The sequence below is a fragment of the Dendrobates tinctorius genome, unplaced genomic scaffold (genome assembly GCF_039654945.1).
Source record: "Dendrobates tinctorius isolate UK_male_01 unplaced genomic scaffold, ASM3965494v1 ptg000017l, whole genome shotgun sequence".
NCBI lineage: Eukaryota > Metazoa > Chordata > Amphibia > Anura > Dendrobatidae > Dendrobates > Dendrobates tinctorius.
The window spans coordinates 18,412,592-18,433,224 of record NW_027361685.1 but is presented as its reverse complement, the minus strand read 5'-3'; the positions used below and the strand labels follow the sequence as shown (position 1 = coordinate 18,433,224).

The 20,633-nt window shown below is 47.7% G+C and overlaps 1 protein-coding gene across 1 annotated transcript in view; it reads left to right on the top strand.

The window, feature by feature from the left end:
- LOC141082326 (uncharacterized) overlaps positions 1 to 20,633 on the top strand; it is a 124,778-nt gene that overhangs the window by 50,894 nt on the left and 53,251 nt on the right. The gene's annotated exons all lie outside the window — the stretch shown is intronic.

Below are 20,633 nucleotides of genomic sequence, written 5' to 3'. Positions count from 1 at the left end.
ACAGGCCCTCACTCCTGTCACTTCACTATAAAGCCTGGGCCTCATTATACAGCTGCACAGGGGTCTAGTGAAGGCTTTTTAGCCCTTTCCTCAGACTGTAGCTCCTGGGATCAGGCCCTCACTCCTGTCCCCTCACTATAAAGCCTGGGCCTCATTATACAGCTGTACAGGGGTCTAGTGAAGGCTTTTTAGCCCTTTCCTCAGACTGTAGCTCCTGGGAACAGGCCCTCACTCCTGTCCCTTCACTATAAAGCCTGGGCCTCATTATACAGCTGTACAGGGGTCTAGTGAAGGCTTTTTAGTCCTTTCCTCAGACTGTAGCTCCTGGGAACAGACCCTCACTCCTGTCACTTCACTATAAAGCCTGGGCCTCATTATACAGCTGTACAGGGGTCTAGTGAAGGCTTTTTAGCCCTTTCCTCAGACTGTAGCTCCTGGGAACAGGCCCTCACTCCTGTCACTTCACTATAAAGCCTGGGCCTCATTATACAGCTGTACAGGGGTCTAGTGAAGGCTTTTTAGCCCTTTCCTCAGACTGTAGCTCCTGGGAACAGACCCTCACTCCTGTCACTTCACTATAAAGCCTGGGCCTCATTATACAGCTGTACAGGGGTCTAGTGAAGGCTTTTTAGCCCTTTCCTCAGACTGTAGCTCCTGGGAACAGGCCCTCACTCCTGTCACTTCACTATAAAGCCTGGGCCTCATTATACAGCTGTACAGGGGTCTAGTGAAGGCTTTTTAGCCCTTTCCTCAGACTGTAGCTCCTGGGTACAGGCCCTCACTCCTGTCCCTTCACTATAAAGCCTGGGCCTCATTATACAGCTGTACAGGGGTCTAGTGAAGGCTTTTTAGCCCTTTCCTCAGACTGTAGCTCCTGGGCACAGGCCCTCACTCCTGTCCCTTCACTATAAAGCCTGGGCCTCATTATACAGCTGTACAGGGGTCTAGTGAAGGCTTTTTAGCCCTTTCCTCAGACTGTAGCTCCTGGGAACAGGCCCTCACTCCTGTCCCTTCACTATAAAGCCTGAGCCTCATTATACAGCTGTACAGGGGTCTAGTGAAGGCTTTTTAGCCCTTTCCTCAGACTGTAGCTCCTGGTCACAGGCCCTCACTTCTGTCCCTTCACTATAAAGCCTGGACCTCATTATACAGCTGTACAGGGGTCTAGTGAAGGCTTTTTAGCCCTTTCCTCAGACTGTAGCTCCTGGTCACCATGTGATCTCACCATAACCCTAACAAGCTAATTAAGGTGTGAAATCTTGGTCAAAATTATCTCAGTACACAAATCTCCAAGGGTGCCCAAAATTTTGCATCGCCCCTCTTTCCTTTTTGCAATTATGAAATTGTAAAAAAGTCTATATACAGTGAGTATATATATATATTTATTTATTATTATTTTTGCCTAAAATACAAAAGACATGTGTCATCTTAGAGGTTCGGCTGTTGTGAGTTCATTTTCCCCTCCGTCACTGAGGCCTGGTGAACTCCCTATTCTAGTGAAGGAAGGTAGTGAGCCTGATTATCAGGCACCTGGGACTAATGAAGACGATTGGCTGAGTGGAGTCACTGACTGGATATAAGGCAGCCTACGCCCTTTCTGCCCTGCGGGTGATTTCTCTGTGGACTCTTGGACACCAGTCTAATTCCTGCTCTCCTAAAGCTAAGTTTTCTGCTCTTGCCATTTGCATTTAAGATTTGTTTTTGTTTTTCTTGCTTTTTGGATTCTGCCACTCCCTGCTAGAGTGTGCAGTATTCCTTTAGCTCTGTCCTCTGAATATACCTGAGTGCTGATTTAGTTTTGAAGCTTAGTTGCTTCAGGGCCATTTTTATATCAGCTGGTTGGCTTTGTCTTTGATAGGGTTTTGGCAGATTGCAGACAGCAGCTTTCCTATCCGTTCCTATCTAGGTAGTTTTTGGGCCCCATCTTTGCTCACTCTGTCTTTCTGTCTGTGTAGTGTTTCCATCTTGCTTCACCGTCATTATATGTGGGGGGCTGCCTATTGCTTTGGGGTCTGCTCTGGGGCAGTTAGATTTCCCCTTTCCTTCTTTAGGCCTATGTATCTCTCCGGCTGTGATCGAGGGGTCTAGGTCATCGTAGGAACCCCCCACGGCTACTGCTAGTTGTGTTGATAGGTTCAGGGGTCTGCAATCTGATAGTTGCCAACTTCTCCGGTTTTCTGGACTTAGCTAGCATTTCTGTTTTTGCCTCCTACGGTGACTCAATCATAACAGAATCACCCGCCATACTGCAGATCCTGGGGTACTCAATAGCAGGAAAGAATTGTGTTTAAAAAAAAAAAAAAAAAAAAAAAAGTGTGTATTCTTTCCTCTATATCTCTGAGGCCGTAGGGGGAATTTTTTTTTTTCTCAATGGAGATAAAACAAGTGTCTGATCGTGTGGAGCAGCTCGCTGCTGAGGTGTGAGGAATTTCCGCCTACCTTGCTCATTCACATGCTGCTGAACCAAAGATTCCTACACCTGATGTATTTTTTGGGGATCGATTTAAGTTTTTGAGTTTCAAAAATAATTGTAAATTATTTTTTGCTTTGAAGCCTAACTCGTCGGGGAGCTCCGCGCAGCAGGTTAAAATTGTCATCTCTTTGCTGCGCGGCGATCCCCATGATTGGGCGTTCTCTTTGAAACCAGATGACCCTATTCTGACTAATGTGAACGCATTTTTTCAAGCCTTGGGGTTGCTGTACGACGAACCCAATGCTATTGATCAGGCTGAAAAGACCCTGTTAGCATTGAACCAGGGTCGAGAATCTGCAGAGTTGTACTGTCAAAAGTTCCGAAAGTGGGCGGTCCTTACTACCTGGAATGATAGTGCCTTGGCTGCTCTCTTTCGGAAGGGTTTATCAGAAGCCATAAAAGATACTATGGTGGGATTTCCTGTTCCCTCTGGTCTGGACGATTCTATGTCTTTAGCCATTCAGGTTGATCGGCGTTTACGTGAACGCAGGATTACACGAGAGGTGTTGCCGCCGGTTGAACAGACGTCTGAACCTATGCAATGTGATAGAGTTTTGTCTAAGGCGCAACGTCAGGAATTCAGAAGGCGTAATAAGCTGTGTTTTTTCTGTGGAGATGCCTCACATATTATTTCTGTTTGTCCTAAACGTGAGAAACGCTTTGCACACACGTTTTCTGTTGGTGGGGTTCAGCCTAAGTTTCTTTTGGCGATTACTCTGATCTGTTCCCTGTCCACATTTTCCGCCAAGGCTTTTGTGGATTCGGGAGCAGCGCTAAACCTAATGGACTTGGATTTTGCTAAACGTTGTGGATTTCCGTTGACACCTCTGCAGACGCCTATCCCTTTGAGGGGGATTCATGCTACCCCTTTGGCTAAAAATAAACCTCAGTTTTGGACCCAGGTGGTCATGCGGGGTCGCCCCAGACCACCAAGAAAATTGCAGATTCTTGGTGTTGCATGGTCTGCATGATGCCGTTGTTCTGGGGTTTCCCTGGTTGCAAATTCATAATCCAGTTTTGGATTGGAAGTCTGTGTCTGTGTTGAGTTGGGGTTGCCGGTGTACCTTTAGTGAGGCTCCGGTTTTTTCCACCTCTCCTCAGTCGCATGAGGTTCCTGACTATTTGGCGGACTTCTATGATGTATTTAGTGAGAATGAGTCTGCATCCTTGCCTCCTCATAGGAGTTATGACTGTGCGATTGAACTAAGTCCAGGGTGTAAATTTCCTAAAGGTCGGCTCTTCAATTTATCTGTACCCGAGCACGAGGCTATGCGGTCCTATATTAAGGAGGCGTTGGAGAAGGGTCATATTAGACCATCCTCTTCACCCTTAGGTGCCGGTTTTTTTTTTTGTGGCCAAGAAGGATGGTTCTTTTAGGCCTTGTATTGATTATCGTGCCCTCAATAAAATTACTATTAAATATCAGTATCCGTTACCCCTGATCTCGGATCTATTCTCTAGAGTTAGAGGTGCTTGCTGGTTTACCAAGCTTGACCTCAGAGGGGCGTATAATCTTATCCGCATTAAACAGGGGGATGAATGGAAGACGGCGTTTAATACTCCGGAGGGACATTTTGAGTACCTGGTGATGCCTTTTGGCCTCACTAATGCCCCTTCTGTCTTCCAGTGCTTCATGAACGATATTTTCCGAGACTTTGTCGATAAATTTTTGATTATTTATCTGGATGATATTTTGATCTTCTCCAAGGATTGGGATTCTCATGTGGAACATATTCAGACTGTGTTCCGGATCTTGAGAGAGAATTCCCTGTATGTCAAAGGATCGAAATGCCTTTTTGGAGTACAGAGGATTTCTTTTTTGGGATTTATTTTGTCTCCGTCAACTATTGAAATGGACCCGGCCACGGTACAGGCCATTTATGATTGGGTTCAGCCCACTTCTTTGAAGGCCCTCCAGAAGTTTTTGGGTTTTGCTAATTCTTATCGGAAATTTATAGCAAAATTTTCTAGTATTGCCAAACCATTGACTGACCTGACCAGGAAGGGTGCGGATGTGTTGAATTGGTCTCCGGAGGCTGTTGCCTCCTTTCAGGAGCTGAAGCGTAGATTTACCTCCGCCCCGGTTTTGCGGCAGCCTGATGTCTCACTCCTGTTCCAGGTAGAGGTGGATGCTTCTGAGATTGGTGCAGGAGCGGTTTTGTCCCAAAAGGATCCGGTAACATCTAAAATGAAACCCTGTGCGTTCTTTTCCCGAAAGTTCTCTTCATCTGAATGTAACTATGATGTGGGGAATCGGGAACTGTTGGCCATGAAATGGGCATTTGAGGAGTGGAGACATTGGTTGGAGGGAGCCAAACATCAAGTTGTGGTCCTCACTGACCACAAAAATTTGATTTACCTAGAGTCGGCTAAACGCTTGAACCCTAGACAGGCTAGGTGGGCCTTGTTTTTTACACGTTTTGATTTTGTGGTCTCTTTTCTTCCTGGAACTAAGAATGTCAAGGCAGACGCCCTCTCTAGGAGTTTCTTTGCTGATTCTCCTGTGGTGACCAAGCCTGCTACCATCTTAGGCGAAGGGGTAGTTCTTTCTGCCATCTCGCCCGATTTGAGACTTGCTCTGCAAGAGTTCCAGGAGGACAAACCTGAGCGTTGTCCCAGTGGAAAGTTGTATGTTCCTGACCAGTGGAAGAAGAGAGTGATGTCTGAAGTTCATTGCTCTGCATTGGCTGGTCATCCTGGTATTTTTGGTACTAGAGATCTGGTGAGTCGCTCTTTTTGGTGGCCCACCTTGTCTCATGATGTCAGGAATTTTGTGCAGTCCTGTGGGACTTGCTCCCGGTCTAAATCTTGTTTTCGCTCTAGTGGGTTGTTGATGCCTTTGCCGGTCCCCAGGAGGCCATGGACCCATATTTCAATGGATTTCATCTCTGATATGCCGGTCTCTCAAAGAATGACTGTTATTTGGGTGATTTGTGATAGGTTCTCTAAGATGGTTCATCTTGTACCACTCCCTAAGTTGCCATCTTCCTCTGAGTTGGTGCCCCTGTTTTTGCAACAGGTGGTTCGCTTGCACGGGATTCCTGAGAACATTGTATCTGACAGAGGAGTTCAGTTTGTGTCTAAATTTTGGAGGACGTTCTGTTCCAAGTTGGGAATTCAGTTGTCCTTCTCCTCTGCTTTTCACCCTCAGACCAATGGGCAGACAGAGAGAACAAACCAGATCTTGGAGTCGTATTTGAGATGTTTTATTTCCGCTGATCAGGATGATTGGGTTTCATTTTTGCCCTTGGCCGAATTTGCTTTAAATAATAGAGCTAGTTCTGCCACTTTGATGTCACCTTTTTTTTGTAACTTTGGGTTTCATCCCCGATTTTCTTCAGGGCAGGTGGAGCCTTCTGCCTGCCCAGGGGTTGACACTGTGGTGGAGAGAATGCACCAGATCTGGGACCAAGTGGTGGATAAGTTATCTCTCTCCCAGGAAAAGGCCCAGCGGTTTTCCAATCGACATAGGACCATTGGTCCCCAGTTTAAGATTGGTGATATGGTGTGGTTATCATCAAAAAATATTGCTATGAAGGTGGCTTCTCCTAAGTTTAAGCCTAGATTTATTGGACCTTACAAGATTGTGGAGATTATTAATCCGGTCTCTTTTCGTTTGGCTCTTCCTGTCACATTTAAGATCCATAATGTGTTCCATAAGTCCTTGTTGAAGAGGTTTGTTGTGCCTGAGGTGGCACCTCCGGACCCTGTATTGGTGGAAGGTAACTTGGAGTATGAGGTAGAGAAAATTCTGGATTCCCGTCTGGCTAGACGGAGACTCCAGTATTTGGTTAAGTCGAAGGGTTATGGTCAGGAGAATAATTCCTGGGTCTCTGCCTCTGATATTCATGCCAAAAGATTGGTGCGTGCCTTTCATCGGGCTCACCCTGATCGCCCTGGTAGCGTTGTTGAGGGTTCGGTGACCCCTCCTCAAGGGGGGGGTACTGTTGTGAGTTCATTTTCCCCTCCGTCTCTGAGGCCTGGTGAACTCCCTATCCTAGTGAAGGAAGGTAGTGAGCCTGATTATCAGGCACCTGGGACTAATGAAGACGACTGGCTGAGTGGAGTCACTGACTGGATATAAGGCTGCCTACGCCCTTTCTGCCCTGCGGGTGATTTCTCTGTGGACTCTTGTACACCAGTCTGATTCCTGCTCTCCTAAAGCTAAGTTTTCTGCTTTGCCATTTGCATTTAAGATTTGTTTTTGTTTTTCTTGCTTTTTGGATTCTGCCACTCCCTGCTAGAGTGTGCAGTATTCCTTTAGCTCTGTCCACTGAAGATACCTGAGTGCTGATTTAGTTTTGAAGCTTAGTTGCTTCAGGGCCATTTTTATATCAGCTGGTTGGCTTTGTCTTTGATAGGGTTTTGGCAGATTGCAGACAGCAGCTTTCCTATCCGTTCCTATCTAGGTAGTTTTTGGGCCCCATCTTTACTCACTCTGTCTTTCTATCTGTGTAGTGTTTCCATCTTGCTTCACCGTCATTATATGTGGGGGGCTGCCTATTGCTTTGGGGTCTGCTCTGGGGCAGTTAGATTTCCCCTTTCCTTCTTTAGGCCTATGTATCTCTCCGGCTGTGATCGAGGGGTCTAGGTCATCGTAGGAACCCCCCACGGCTACTGCTAGTTGTGTTGTTAGGTTCAGGGGTCTGCAATCTGATAGTTGCCAACTTCTCCGGTTTTCTGGACTTAGCTAGCATTTCTGTTTTTGCCTCCTGCGGTGACTCAATCATAACATTCGGCCTTTTAGAGATCATTTCATCTTCATCTTACTACTGCTCACAATAACGGTCATTTTGACCATGGTCTTGCTATTAAACTTAATGAAAAGTTCGTTGAATTTCTTTGAGCTGTTATAACTAGAGATGAGCGAATATCGTCAGATAAGTTGTTATTGGCTAATATCGCTTAGCGAATAGCTGCATCGGGACCCCGGATCCCTGGAGAGCTCCCGATAATCAGCTGCATGTGTCGCCCTCCATGCAGGTGCTGTGACTATCACACAGCGCTACACACTCAGCTGATTATCGGGAGCGCTCCAGCACACTGAGTCCTGAACACTCTGAGGCCCCTTATCATGTGACCCCTGACTCCTCCCCTCCTGTGACCTCATCACAGGTCCTGTGTGCACAGAGCAGTCATAGGCAACGGCGGCGCAGTCATGACAGTTCCCCCCCTTTACGTCTCCTCCTTCTGAGATTGGCCAAGAATCTGTCCATGATGCGAGGAGCATCAACATTCTCTCGCGATTCCCAAGACCTCTCCTCAGGCCCGAACTCTCTCCAATCAATGAGAAAAAAAGTCTTTCCCCTAACCTTTTTCATGGCCAGAATATCCATCATTTCGAAGACGTCATCGTCCCCTACTGGCTGAGGAACAACGGGAGGCGCAGGACAGAACTGTTATGAGTTCATTTTCTCCTTCACCTTTGATGTCTGATGAACTCCCTCCGCTGGTGAAAGGAGGTAGTGAAATTGATTTGGATGGGAAGAACCTGTCATCTGAACAGGTGGATTGTGATTGGACATCTGGAATCTCTGAGTGGATATAAGGCAGCCGATGCCCTGCAGGGTTGCTGGTGATCCTTTCTGCTCTGAGCTCTTGCATCCAGTTTAGTTCCTGTCTACTAAAGCTAAGCTTTTGCTCTGCAATTATTCCATGAGATTTTGTCTGGTTTACTTAGTGTTTGTGTTCAGCCAGCCCTTTCTGGGACTGGCTGAACTCCATTTTTGTCTCTGATCAGTTGATCTCTTTGCTCTGTTTTCAGAATATACCTAAGTGCTGATATAGTGATTTTGAAGTCTAGCGACTTCAGGGCCTTTTTTCCTGTCAGACGGTTGGGACATTTTTGGTAGGGTTTTTGCGGATTGCAGCCAGCATCTTTTCTGTCCTATCCTATCTAGTTAGTTGGGCCCCATCGTTTGTTCAGCCTGTCTTTCTGCCTGTGTTTGTGTTTTCATCTGTTTTCACCATCAGTACTTGTTGGGGGCTGTCTATTGCTTTGGGGTCTGCTCTGGGGCAGTTTAGATTTCCCCTTTCTTTCTTTAGGCTTATTTAGTTCTCCGGCTGTGACGAGGGGTCTAGGACCACCGTAGGAACTCCCCACGGCTACTGTTAGTTGTTGTGAATAGGATCAGGGGTCTGCAATCCGCTAGCTACCAACCTCTCCGGTTTTCTGGACTTAGCTTGTATTTTTGTTTTTTCCTCCTCCGGTGACTCATTCATAACACAGAACTGATTGAGGATGACCGGTTTTAGGAGCGAGATATGGAAGACTTTATGGACCCGGAGTGAAGCAGGCAGCCTCAATCTGTAGGCCGTATTGTTGATGCGTCCAAGAACCTCGAAGGGACCGATGTACCGGGGGCCCAATTTATGTGAAGGGATTTTCAAGCGGATGTGCTTGGTCGACAGCCAGACCTTGTCTCCTGGATGGTATGGTGGGAGATCCCTCCGCCTCTTGTCGGCATGTTTTTTCATCCCGGCCGCAGCTTGTATAAGAGCCTCTTTGGTCTTCCTCCAGACCTGGGAAAACTCTTGGGAGAGGGCACCGGCGGCGGGTACGCCGGAGGATGAAGATAATGGAAGAGGCACACCTGGATTCTGACCAGAGACCACAAAAACGGATACCTGGTGGTGGATTCATTGGAGTGATTGTTATGGCAAACTCTGCCCATGGAAGAAGATCGACCCAATTGTCACGATGAGCGTTAGAGAAGTTCCGCAGGTAGGAGGTCAAGACTTGGTTGACCCGTTCGACTTGCCCGTTGGTCTGTGGATGATAAGCAGAAAAGAAATCCAGGGATATGCCCAAGAGTTTACAGAGTGCTCTCCAGAAGCAGGAGGTAAACTGTACCCCGCGGTCAGACAAGATTCGCTGAGGAAATCCGTGTTATCTGAAAATCTGATGAATGTAGATTTTAGCCAATTTAGAAGCTGTGGGCAAGCCGGGTAACGGGATAAAATGGGCCATCTTGGAAAACCGATCGACTACCACCAGAACAGTCGTGCATCCAGAAGAGAGGGGTAAGTCGGTAACAAAATCCATGGTGATATGTTGCCAAGGAGCTTCGGGAACAGGCAACGGCAGAAGAAGGCCGGAGGACAAGCTTCTAGGTACCTTGTTCCTGGCGCAAATTGAGCAGGAGGCCATGAAGTCTGACACATCTTGGCATAGAGAAGGCCACCAGTAATAACGGGAAACCAGCACAAGGGTCCTCTTGATGCCGACATGTCCAGCGATCTTGGAGGAGTGGCCCCAGCGTAGTACTTCTGCCCTTTTGTCTTGCGGGATGAGGGTCTTGCCAGGTGGCACGGAATCAAGATTCACAGGAGCTACCGTGATAACTCGGGCAGGATCGATAACATGCGACGGAGCCTCCTCCACTTCGGGTGACTGCAGGGACTGGGAGAGAGCATCTGCTTTGGTATTTTTGTCACCGGGTAGGAAGTGGAGCTCAAAGTCGAAGTGAGAGAAAAACAATGACCACCTGGCTTGTCTGGAGTTAAGTCTTTGAGCCGACTGGAGGTAGGCCAAGTTTTTGTGGTCAGTGAATATGGTGAAGGGATGGACCACCCCTTTCAGGAGATAACGCCACTCCTCCAGCGCCATCTTTATGGCCAGCAACTCCCGATCCCCAATCATGTAGTTACACTCTGCGGGTGAAAATGACTTGGAGAAGAACCCGCACGGAGTCAAGCGCCCTTTTGGGAAAGAGTCGCCCCTGCCCCAGTAGAAGATGCATCTACCTCGAAGACAAAGGGCTTGCCGACCTCTGGCCGATGCAAAACCGGATCCGTAGCAAAGGCCCGCTTCAGGGTGAAAAATGCATCTTCAGCTTCCGAGGGCCAGATGTTCGGTCTTGCTCCCTTCCGGGTAAGGGCAACAATAGGCTTGGTTAAAGCAGAGAAGTGCGGGATGAATTGCCTATAGTAATTTGCGAAGCCCAAAAACCGTTGAATGGCCTTCACTCCGGCAGGTCGTGGCCATTTGAGCACCGCGGACAATTTCTCTGGGTTCATTCGCAACCCCGAGTCCGTGATGATATACCCCAAGAAGGGTAGGGAGGTCTGCTCGAACAGGCATTTCTCCAACTTGGCATAAAGTTGATTCTCCTGCAAGCGTTTCAAGACCAGGCGAACACTCCTCCTGTGAGAGGGCAGGTCTGATGAAAAGATGAGGATGTCATCTAAATACACCACGAGGCACGAGTAGTATAGAAGATCCCGGAAAACGTTGTTAACAAATTCTTGGAAGAACGCTGGGGCGTTACAAAGTCCAGAGGGCATGACCAAATATTCATAATGGCAATCCCGCGTGTTGAAGGCGGTCTTCCACTCATCTCCAGCACGTATTCGGACCAAATTGTAGGCCCCCCATAGATCCAGTTTGGTAAAGATCCGGGCACCAGGCAGGCGGTCATCAGTTCGGGGATAAGTGGTAGAGGATACCTATTCTTGACCATGATGTTATTTAAGCCTCGGTAGTCAATGCAAGGTTGAAGGGATCCATCCTTCTTACGAACAAAGAAAAACCCGGCCCCTGCTGGAGAAGACGACTTCCGGATAAAGCCCCTGGCCAAGTTTTCCTGGATGTACTCCGACATGGCTGAGGTTTCTGCAGGTGACAACGGGTGTATTCTTCCCCTGGGAGGAGAAGCTCCAGGAACTAGCTCCATTGAGCAATCGTAGGCCCGATGCGGAGGAAGGGTCTCGGCTTCCTTCTTGTTGAAGACATCCGCAAATGAATGGTAGGCCACGGGAAGCCCCGGAAGGTCTGCGGGCACTTGGTGCAGACTGGTACGGGTAACAAGCAGCAGACAACGTTCTAGGCAAGCGTGACCCCAGCGGAGGACTTCCCCGGAGCGCCAAGCAAGGACTGGCTCATGCGACCTGAGCCAGGGCAGGTCAAGGAGCAGAGCGTGAGACAAATTAGGCAAAACATAAAAAGCAATTCTCTTCCGGTGAAGAGCTCCGATATGCATTTCCAGCTCGAGAGTGACCGTGCTGACGGGAACAGGTAACGGCTTGCCATCCACCGAGGTGATCACACGCGGCTCTTCAAGGGTGATGACAGGAATCCGGAACTTGTCCACCTTTTCCATCCGAATGAAGTTGCCCGCCGCACCCGAGTCCACATATGCCTCCACAGATCTACTCTCCCAACCTAGGAGAATTAAAGCTGAGATGGTAAGGGGTAGAGAGGGAACAGAGTCACCTAGGAAGGCCTCTCTTACCTGGCCTAGGCGGAGGAGTTTCCCGGCCTCTCAGGACAGGAACGCAGGAAGTGGTTGGTTCCACCACAATAGAGGCATAAACCTTGCCGTAACCTTTCCCTGCGCCGCAGCACTGATAGCTTAACGCGATCCACCTGCATGGGCTCCGGGGCAGAACTACTGGCAGGCTTGAACGAACGAGGACTGGGGGCAGGATTGAACCTAGACTGGCCTCTCTCCCTGACTGCCTCGCGGGAGCATTCCTGGAACCGCAAGTCAATATGAGTAGCCAGGGATATAAGGTCCTGTAAAGAGGTGGGGGGTGTCCCGACCAGCAAGCTCGTCCTTGATTTTCCCCGAAAGCCCCCTCCAAAAGGCCCCTACCTATGCCTCATTATTCCACCCGAGCTCTGAGGCCAGGGTCCGGAAGCGGATAGTGAACTGTCCCACGGTAAGAGTTTCCTGTCGGAGATTGAAAAGGGACTCCGTGGTGGAGGCCAGACGCCCGGGCTCGTCAAAGACCCGGCGGAAAGTATCCAGAAAGTCATGTAGGCTGGATACCACCGGATCATCCCGCTCCCACAGGGGGTTCACCCATGCCAAGGCCTCCCCCTCGAGATGGGACATGATAAATGCCACCTTAGCCCTATCAGACAGGTATTGCTGGGGCAGCAGCTCAAAATGTAGGCGGCACTGGTTAAGAAACCCCCGGCATAATTTGGGATCCCCGCTATACCTAGGAAGCTTCCCCAAACGTGGCGGTGGGTGATGTGCAGGGTCGCGGGGCGGGACAGAGGCCGCTGTGGACGACTGCAGGGACTGCAAACGGTCATCAACAGATGAAATGTAATTTAGAATATGGGACTGAGTATCACGCTGCTGCGCGAGCTCCTGCTGGAGTCCCACGAGCAGAGGGGCGCTCCCTGGATCGGAGGTTTGAATTGCGGATAACCGAGTGTCCATGGACTTCATAAAAGCCATAATCCGGGTTTGGTTCTGCCGCAAAAAGAGTAGTTCCTTTTGGGTGGCTGCCGAGGCACCAGCGGGGTTCATGGCCTGATTATACTGTTATGAGTAGCAAGAGTGTACCCTCTGGGTCATGGTACCGGGATCCCTGGGGTGAGCTGGCCAGGTGGTGCCGACCCCTATACAGGGACCATCAGGAGCAGGCCCGAAGGAGTCGAATACCGTGACAGCTGATACCAAGAGGGGCGGCCCAGGTGCGGGTGAGACAGACAAGGCAGAGCGACTGGAGTCAGGAGTGACCGGAGCCAGGAGCAACAGGGGTCAGGAGCGACTGGAGTCAGGAGCGACTGGAGTCAGGAGCGACTGTAGACTGGAGTGACCAGACGGGGCCAGAATACCGTACGGAAGGCACACGATAATCAGGCGCCTCCATGAGGGAGGAGCCGCCTGATATACCCTGTGCTGGAGCTTGATTGGTGATTGCTCCACATGGGGTGGTGCAGAAGGGGTTAAGTGAGAAGGGCGCGCGCCCACGGCCTAAGGTGCATACCTGGAGCAGGACAGGAAGAGGAACCCTCGTGCTGAATCCCCCGGGCTGCAGGATGGGAGGCTGAGGGTGTCGTGCGGCGGCCATAGCGGTAAGCGGGGAACCGTGGGAGCAGCAGCAGCAAGAAGAGCGGGACCCGGTGAGATAGGTGACACCGGACCTGACAGGCAGTGCCGGTACTGGCGGCGCAGGCATGACAAGATCGCTCTCCACAGCGTCTCCAGACTCTGTCATGTCTGTCACATGTGCTCAGTGTGAACCTGCTTTCATCTGTGAAGAGCACAGGGCGCCAGTGGTGAATTTGCCAATCTTGGTGTTCTGTGGCAAATGCCAAGCGTCCTGTACGGTGTTGGGCTGTGAGCACAACCCCCATCTGTGGATGTCACACCCTCAGACCATCCTAATGGAGTCATTTTCTAACCTTTTGTGCAGACACATGAACATTTGTGGCCTGCTGAAGATCATTTTGCAGGGCTCTGGCAGTGCTCCTCCTGTTCCTCCTTGCACAAAGGTGGAGGTAGTGGTCATGCTGCTGGGTTGTTGCCCGCATACTGCCCCCTCCACGTCTCCTGGTGTGCTGGCCTGTCTCCTGGTAGCGCCTCCAGCCTCTGGACACTACGCTGACAGACACAGCAAACCTTCTTGCCACAGCTCGCATAGATGTGCCATCCTGGATGAGCTGCACTACCTGAGCCACTTGTGTGGGTTGTAGGGGCCGTCTCATGCTACCACGAGTGTGAAAGCACAACCGACATTCAAAAGTGACCAAAACATCAGCCAGAAAGCATTGATACTGAGATGTGGTCCCCACCTGCAGAACTACTCCTTTATTGAGGGTGTCTTGATGATTGCCAATAATTTCCATCTGTTGTCTATTCCATTTGCACAACAGCATGTGAAATTGATTGTCAATCAGTGTTGCTTCCTAAGTGGACCGTTTGATTTCACAGAAGTTTGATTTATTTGGAGTCATATTCTGTTGTTTAAGCGTTCCATTTATTTTTTTGAACAGTGTATATAGATTGAGAGAGTTTTTTTTCTTTAGGTTGGAGGGTCCATTTCCAGCTATTGCTGTGGGATCTGTGATTTCTATCTACTCCACTGTGTACAGGATAATAGAGTATAATAAAGTAGTTATGGACGTGACGTAACTAACATTGTGCAGTGACTCTGCTTTCCATATAGTGATGGATATTTCTTGTTGCTGAAACTGTGATTTTTTTTTTTCCCACTTTAAACCTTTTTTAAACCCCTCTGATCAGTGCGATCGTACAACATACAAGCCTCTGATGGCTCCGGTGATGCCCTGTACTACTGTAGTGCCGTGTATCATCACTGCCTGTCAGTGTAATACTAACGGCCCCACACACATGAGATCAGAGTTGGCTGAACGGTCATTTGGCAGACGGTGTCTCCGCAGTGTCGGATGTTGATCTCCATGAGTTCATTCATCCTTCTCTTCATAGTCTTTTTACTAGGCATTGCTCCTACCAGCCAGTTTCCTACTCCACACTGATGAGGGGCAATACCCCGAAACAGCTGTATGTGGATGGATACCATGTTTTGGCATAGGTGGTTTCCTTCATTGGAGACTGCCCTTCCCGTGGTTGTTCCTTCCCGGGCAAAGACCTGGCTGGTCATTGCTTGCGTTGAGAAACACGTGATGGTGTCTCCGCGGCTTCTGTTTTGCATGTTTTACATATTTCCCATAAGGGATGGGGGCAGTGCTCTAGAATCACTGCGTTGAGAAACACGTGATGGTGTCTCCGCAGTGTCGGATGTTGATCTCCATGAGTTCATTCATCCTTCTCTTCATTGGCGATCTCTCCCGACTCCCCCATACACACAAATATTCCAGCTTTCCTGTGGTCTGTATGAGAGAGTCGCCTCCAGACTCCTCTAGAGGAGGATTATCTACAGGAAGAACAAACGGATTATCCTCTGAAATTCAGGATGCCAGATCCTTCTCTGCCCTGACATCATCTGTCGGGAGGCCCCCAAATACATTATATGGTCGGCCAAACCCCCCGAAATCAGTGCTTTCATGGAACTTTAGCCTAATGTATATGGGGGCGTTATAAGGTAACTTATTGGGCGCTGCCTCTGGCCCGGCCTAATAGACCTTCATACATTGCAGCCCAGACCCCATTATTAGGCATGTAAGTATCGGAGTAACTAGGCCGCCCCATACTATCGAGTACTTGGGGGCGGGGGGCATTCAGCCGGACTCTGTCACACCTTCTTAGATGCCATGTTTGCTTTTCAGGGTTTTTGTTAAAGCCTCATCTGTGCCGTCCCTGCGGTGTACATCTATGTCCTGGGGCACAAAAAGATTCATTTCTTTTTAATAAATGTTTAACATGTGATAAATTATAAAATGTGTCTTCTGATTTTTTCTTCTTACAAGAATTGTTGGAGCCAATTTTCTTTAGAAACATTTTAATATCGGCTTTTTCTGGAGTTTTTCTTGTAATATAGGAAAGCCTAAGGCCAGAAATAAACCCCATAAATCACTGTACATGGAGACTTTGGGATAAGATCATTTCTGTCCACGTTGATTGTGGAAGCAAAAGATCTTTTTTAAAGCCTCAAACTTCTGTGTGTGACTCAGAGCTGAGATCTAACAGGATAGAAGATTCCAGTGCGGGGAAGACGGGAAACCTTCATATAGACGGCCGGTGGGGATGGAGTCAGTGACCGACTCTGGCCAAATCTGTTTCTAGAGCCGTAGTAGAAGATGAAGATGTCGTCCTCATCATGAAGGAGTTATTTCTCATGTCGCGTGTAATGAATATCTCCTGCAGTATTGCTAATGCCGATTCCAGTGTCGGCAATGAGACGAGAATTAGCGTTATGGAAGATGAGTCTATGAAGAACGTGTTCAGCTGCCGACTCCGAGGAGGAAACTGCTTGTTGTCTGTGGCCTAAATATATAGGTTTTATTAGTAGATGTCAGGGGAGAAAACTAAACCCTGTAAGATAATATATCTCCTCATATGTTTCCCTTATTATCTCCAGTAATTGTATTATTACACAGGATTCTTATGATGTTACATCGGATCATCTTCTTCTCATTCAGGTCTCTACAATATCGGATCCTCTCAGTGAAGATCTTCTACAAAAGAGAATTTTCCTGATTTACTCATCAAGGATGGATATGGACAGAGACAAGATGGCGGAGAGGATGTTACACCTCACCCTAGAGATCCTCTTCCGTCTCACTGGAGAGGTGAGAGATTCTGATGACTTCACATTACATCATTCTTATCTATGGGAATAACAGATGGACAGAACTGGAGAGGTGAGGACTCTGGAAATGTCTGTAGTGAGATTTATTAATGTGTCTCTCCATTACCAGGATTACACAGTGGTGAAGAAGACCTCTAGTGATCGCTGTCAGGACCCTGTGTCCGAGGGATGGGGAAGACCCCTGAGCCCAATCACGGGGCCTCCACCTCACCCCCTGATCCATGAGGACATCAATGAGCAGAAGATCCTAGAACTCATCTACAAGATGATTGAGCTGCTGACTGGAGAGGTGACCCTGCTGGGAATGCTGGGACATTATACAGTAACACTATGAAGGGATCGGGGATGACGGTATCATTGTATGTGTCAGGTTCCTATAAGGTGTCAGGATGTCACTGTCTATTTCTCCATGGAGGAGTGGGAGTATTTAGAAGGACACAGAGATCTGTACAAGAACGTCATAATGGAGGATCCCCAGCCCCTCACATCTCCAGGTAACAGACAGGACTAAATACACACGGCCTATAATTATCTGTATGTAGAGAATGAATTCAGTCCCTGTATGTGTTTCCTCCAGATCTATCCAGTAAGAGGACAACACCAGAGAGATGTCCCCGTCCTCTTCTTCCACAGGACTGTAACCAAGAAGATCCCAGTGCTCCTCAGGATCATCAGGTAGATGGAGAGAAGGTGTCAGGAGATCTCCCCTATGATGTGTAGACGGCTGTGAAGGTCTTGTGCTCAGTCTTGTTTTATCCACCAGTATTATATGTTTTATACTTGTGTAATGAGAACGGTGGAGATGGCAGGATTAGAGCTGATCATAGATGGGACTTCTCCATCTGTCGGTGACTTTTACAATATTTGTTTCAGGGTGATGATCTGACCCATATTAATACTACAGAGACATATGTGAGAGATGATGAGCGGTGTAAAGAGGAGATTCCCACATATGACTACCCAGGTGAGTAGTAACCACTGAATGCAGAGAAGTCACAGATTCCTCTCAGTCACCGGCTGTGGCTGCTTTATCGGTGGTGTAGTCCGGCTGTATTACCATGATCACCATTTTGCCTCTAGACCACAACATTCTCCTCCACCCAAAACTGTTCAAATGACTTTGGGCATTGAAAGCCCTTTTCTATAGACCTTACAACCTGGAGGAGCCACCTACTCCCTGGGATTAGGAGACGCTGACCGTTACCTGCCCAGATAAGCCAAATGACAGCGTACGTAGAATGTGCTGGCTAGTTAGAAAATCACTTGATGAAAAATATTATACTGGGCCTGTAAGAGAAAGTGGAGGGTAATGATGCTGTTGGCTTCCTAGAATCCTGAGATCTTATTTCAGGGCTGAAATCTCATCCTGAGATCTTGATACCGAGATCTCCATCTGCGCATGCGCCGCACCCCCAGCACCCATGTTCACGGAGTCCAACGCACAGGTGGAAACCACGGACATGCGAGGGGCTCTGGCCTATCACGAAAAGTCGGCAGAGTCCCCCCCGCAGCGGCGGACACTTCAGACAGCAGCAGCAGCGGTGGACACCCCGAGCAGCAGCAGCGGAGGCGGCCACCTTGGGCAGTGGCAGACACCCCAGCAGCTCCAAACACTCGCAGCGGTGCACTGCACATCGGACACCCCCTCATCCCACCCTGTGGCCTGCAGCATCACCCCACTCCTGCCTCCTCCAGCAGCGACCCTGGGACCCCGCTTCACCACAGCAATAAGGCGCATGGATTATAAGAAGCACCACCGTGTTATTAAAAAAAATTCCTATTTTTCTCCTCAAAATTTGGGGTGCGTCTTATAATCCTGAGCATCTTATTATCCAAAAAATTCGGTAACATGTTTTTTTATTCTAGTTCTTTTTGTAGAGGTTCATTTTGTATGGTAGTCTGATGATGGTGGGATCGGCCTGCCTCACTTATGTGAGTCTGCAACTACCTGGTAGCCTTTAAAATAAGGTCTCCATTACCTCTGCCAAATGCCTGAGATCTAAATTTAAGACACCTCAGCTCTGCACTATTATAAAACGTTCTCTATGAATATTTAATATTTCTTCTTGAAACTCATCTGATGGAAAATATTGGCCCTTACGATAGTTTAGATTGCCAAGAGCCACCGTGCCCCAAACTATAATTACCCAGAGAGTTTTCACCAGGATAATAGGAAACAAATGGACCTTACAAATTATTTCCCAATGTCTCTTCAATCCAACAATCCCCTATATGTGGTTGTACACTACTTTCTGGGCACATGGTAGGGTTAAGAAAGGAAGGAGCGCCATTTAGCTATTCGTACACAGATCTTGATGGAATAGTTTGCAGACACGATGTATTGGGAGCACTGTTAGTGATCACCTGGCAGATCCAAAGATGGCCACTGTGAGAAGGCTTGGCTCTATCTACTCTATTTTCCAGATCCCATGATTGCCTTGCTCATCATCCCTTAACCCCTCTTCATGGATCTGGACTTACACAGAGACCCCTAGGCTTGGGCCATGGTGTTACCTGCTATTCTGTGGGGTGAGATGGCAAGAAGAATAGTCAGGTAGTTGGTCATAACCAGGAAGGCAGAGAAAGTACAAAATCAGAAGACACAAGTGTAGTCACTAAGCGGGCTGGGATTACACCAGGAAACAAATACACCAGCTGAGCACAGAGGACTGAACCAGAGGAGAACAAGGCGGTATCTGGCAGATTCCGGGAATATGCTTCAAGCTTTAGTAGGGTTTGGTGCCTTCTAATTGGCTTAAGCAGGTAGTAGATTGCTACCAGATTGCTGGACAGCACATAAACCCATACTGCCAGGCTGGATGAAACTACTGGTCTCAGGCACCCTAATCTTAGTGGCTGGACAGAGCCAGCGCCACCCAGAGCTTCTGGTTTCGACGTCTCTTCTATTACCAGCAACGCCTGCACCATAAATAAGGCGCTGCTTGGTGATGGAATCAAACATCGCAGGAGCAGATTCCAGTGGAGAGGGGACACACCATCTGCAGATGCCCTAATATAACACAATTACAGGAAACTAAAGCAGTAGAAATCCCCATAAAGTGACTCCATTATGGAAATTATAACCCTCAGTGAATTATTCTATGGGAGTAGTGACACTTTACGGAAATTAGCTCGCACTGGATGTTGCAACATGAAAATTGCACATTTGCCATTTTATTATCCAACACATAATGCCCAGATTGTGCTCCAGGAAACATACACCGTAAATTAAGTGGGTTCTTCTCACTATAGTAATGCCAAATATATGGATGCTAAATATGGTTTGGGTGCACTACAAGGCTCAGAAGAGAGTGGATATTTGACTTTGGGAGAGCGGATGTTGCTGGATTGGTTTATGGAAGCCATGTTGCTTTTCAAGAGCTTTTGAGCCACAAATATTGTGGAAACCTTTTGGTTTTCTTCTGACAGATGATGGACCTTAGTGGTGTCTTGTGTTTCCGTGAAATGAGTAGAAGTTTTATTGGTATAATTTTCACCTATATAACATTGTTTGGTGGCTTTTTATTCCATGTTTGGGAGGCAGAATGAACAAACCATTGAACACCATGATGCACTGGTTCATGCTATGAGGCTTTCGATTAGACTGTGAACTATCATTGTCTTGGTGAATAATTCAATGGTTTTAAAAAGCTTGTATCTTTTATGGACAGCTTAAGTAGAAATGCTCAAAAGTATAACATTTGAAGATATTGTATTCAAAATTACTAACTGGTTTTATTTTTAGTAACGCTGACATCTTCAGTTTTTAAATCTGATGATCTTGAGATCTCACAGGATACAACTGAAGTGAATGCCATTACTCCAGATATATCATCATCCATTCACAGCAAAGATCTGTCATCTGATCCTATGAAACAGGTCCCATCTTTTGGCTCATTACCAACTACTAAGGAAAATCAAAGTCACAATATAAGCATTAAAAAATTAATTGATTCTAAAGGAAAGGAGCCATTTTCAGATTCAGAATATGGAAATAGTTTTCTTGAAAAGACTTTTCCTAAACATGAAAAAATTCACATAACAGAGAATAGATTTTCCTGTTCACAATGTGGGAAATGTTGTACAAAGAAATCAGATTTGGTTAAGCACCAAAGGAATCATACAGTGGAGAAGCCTTTTTGCTGTTCAGAATGTGGGAAATGTTTTAATAAGAAATTAGATTTGG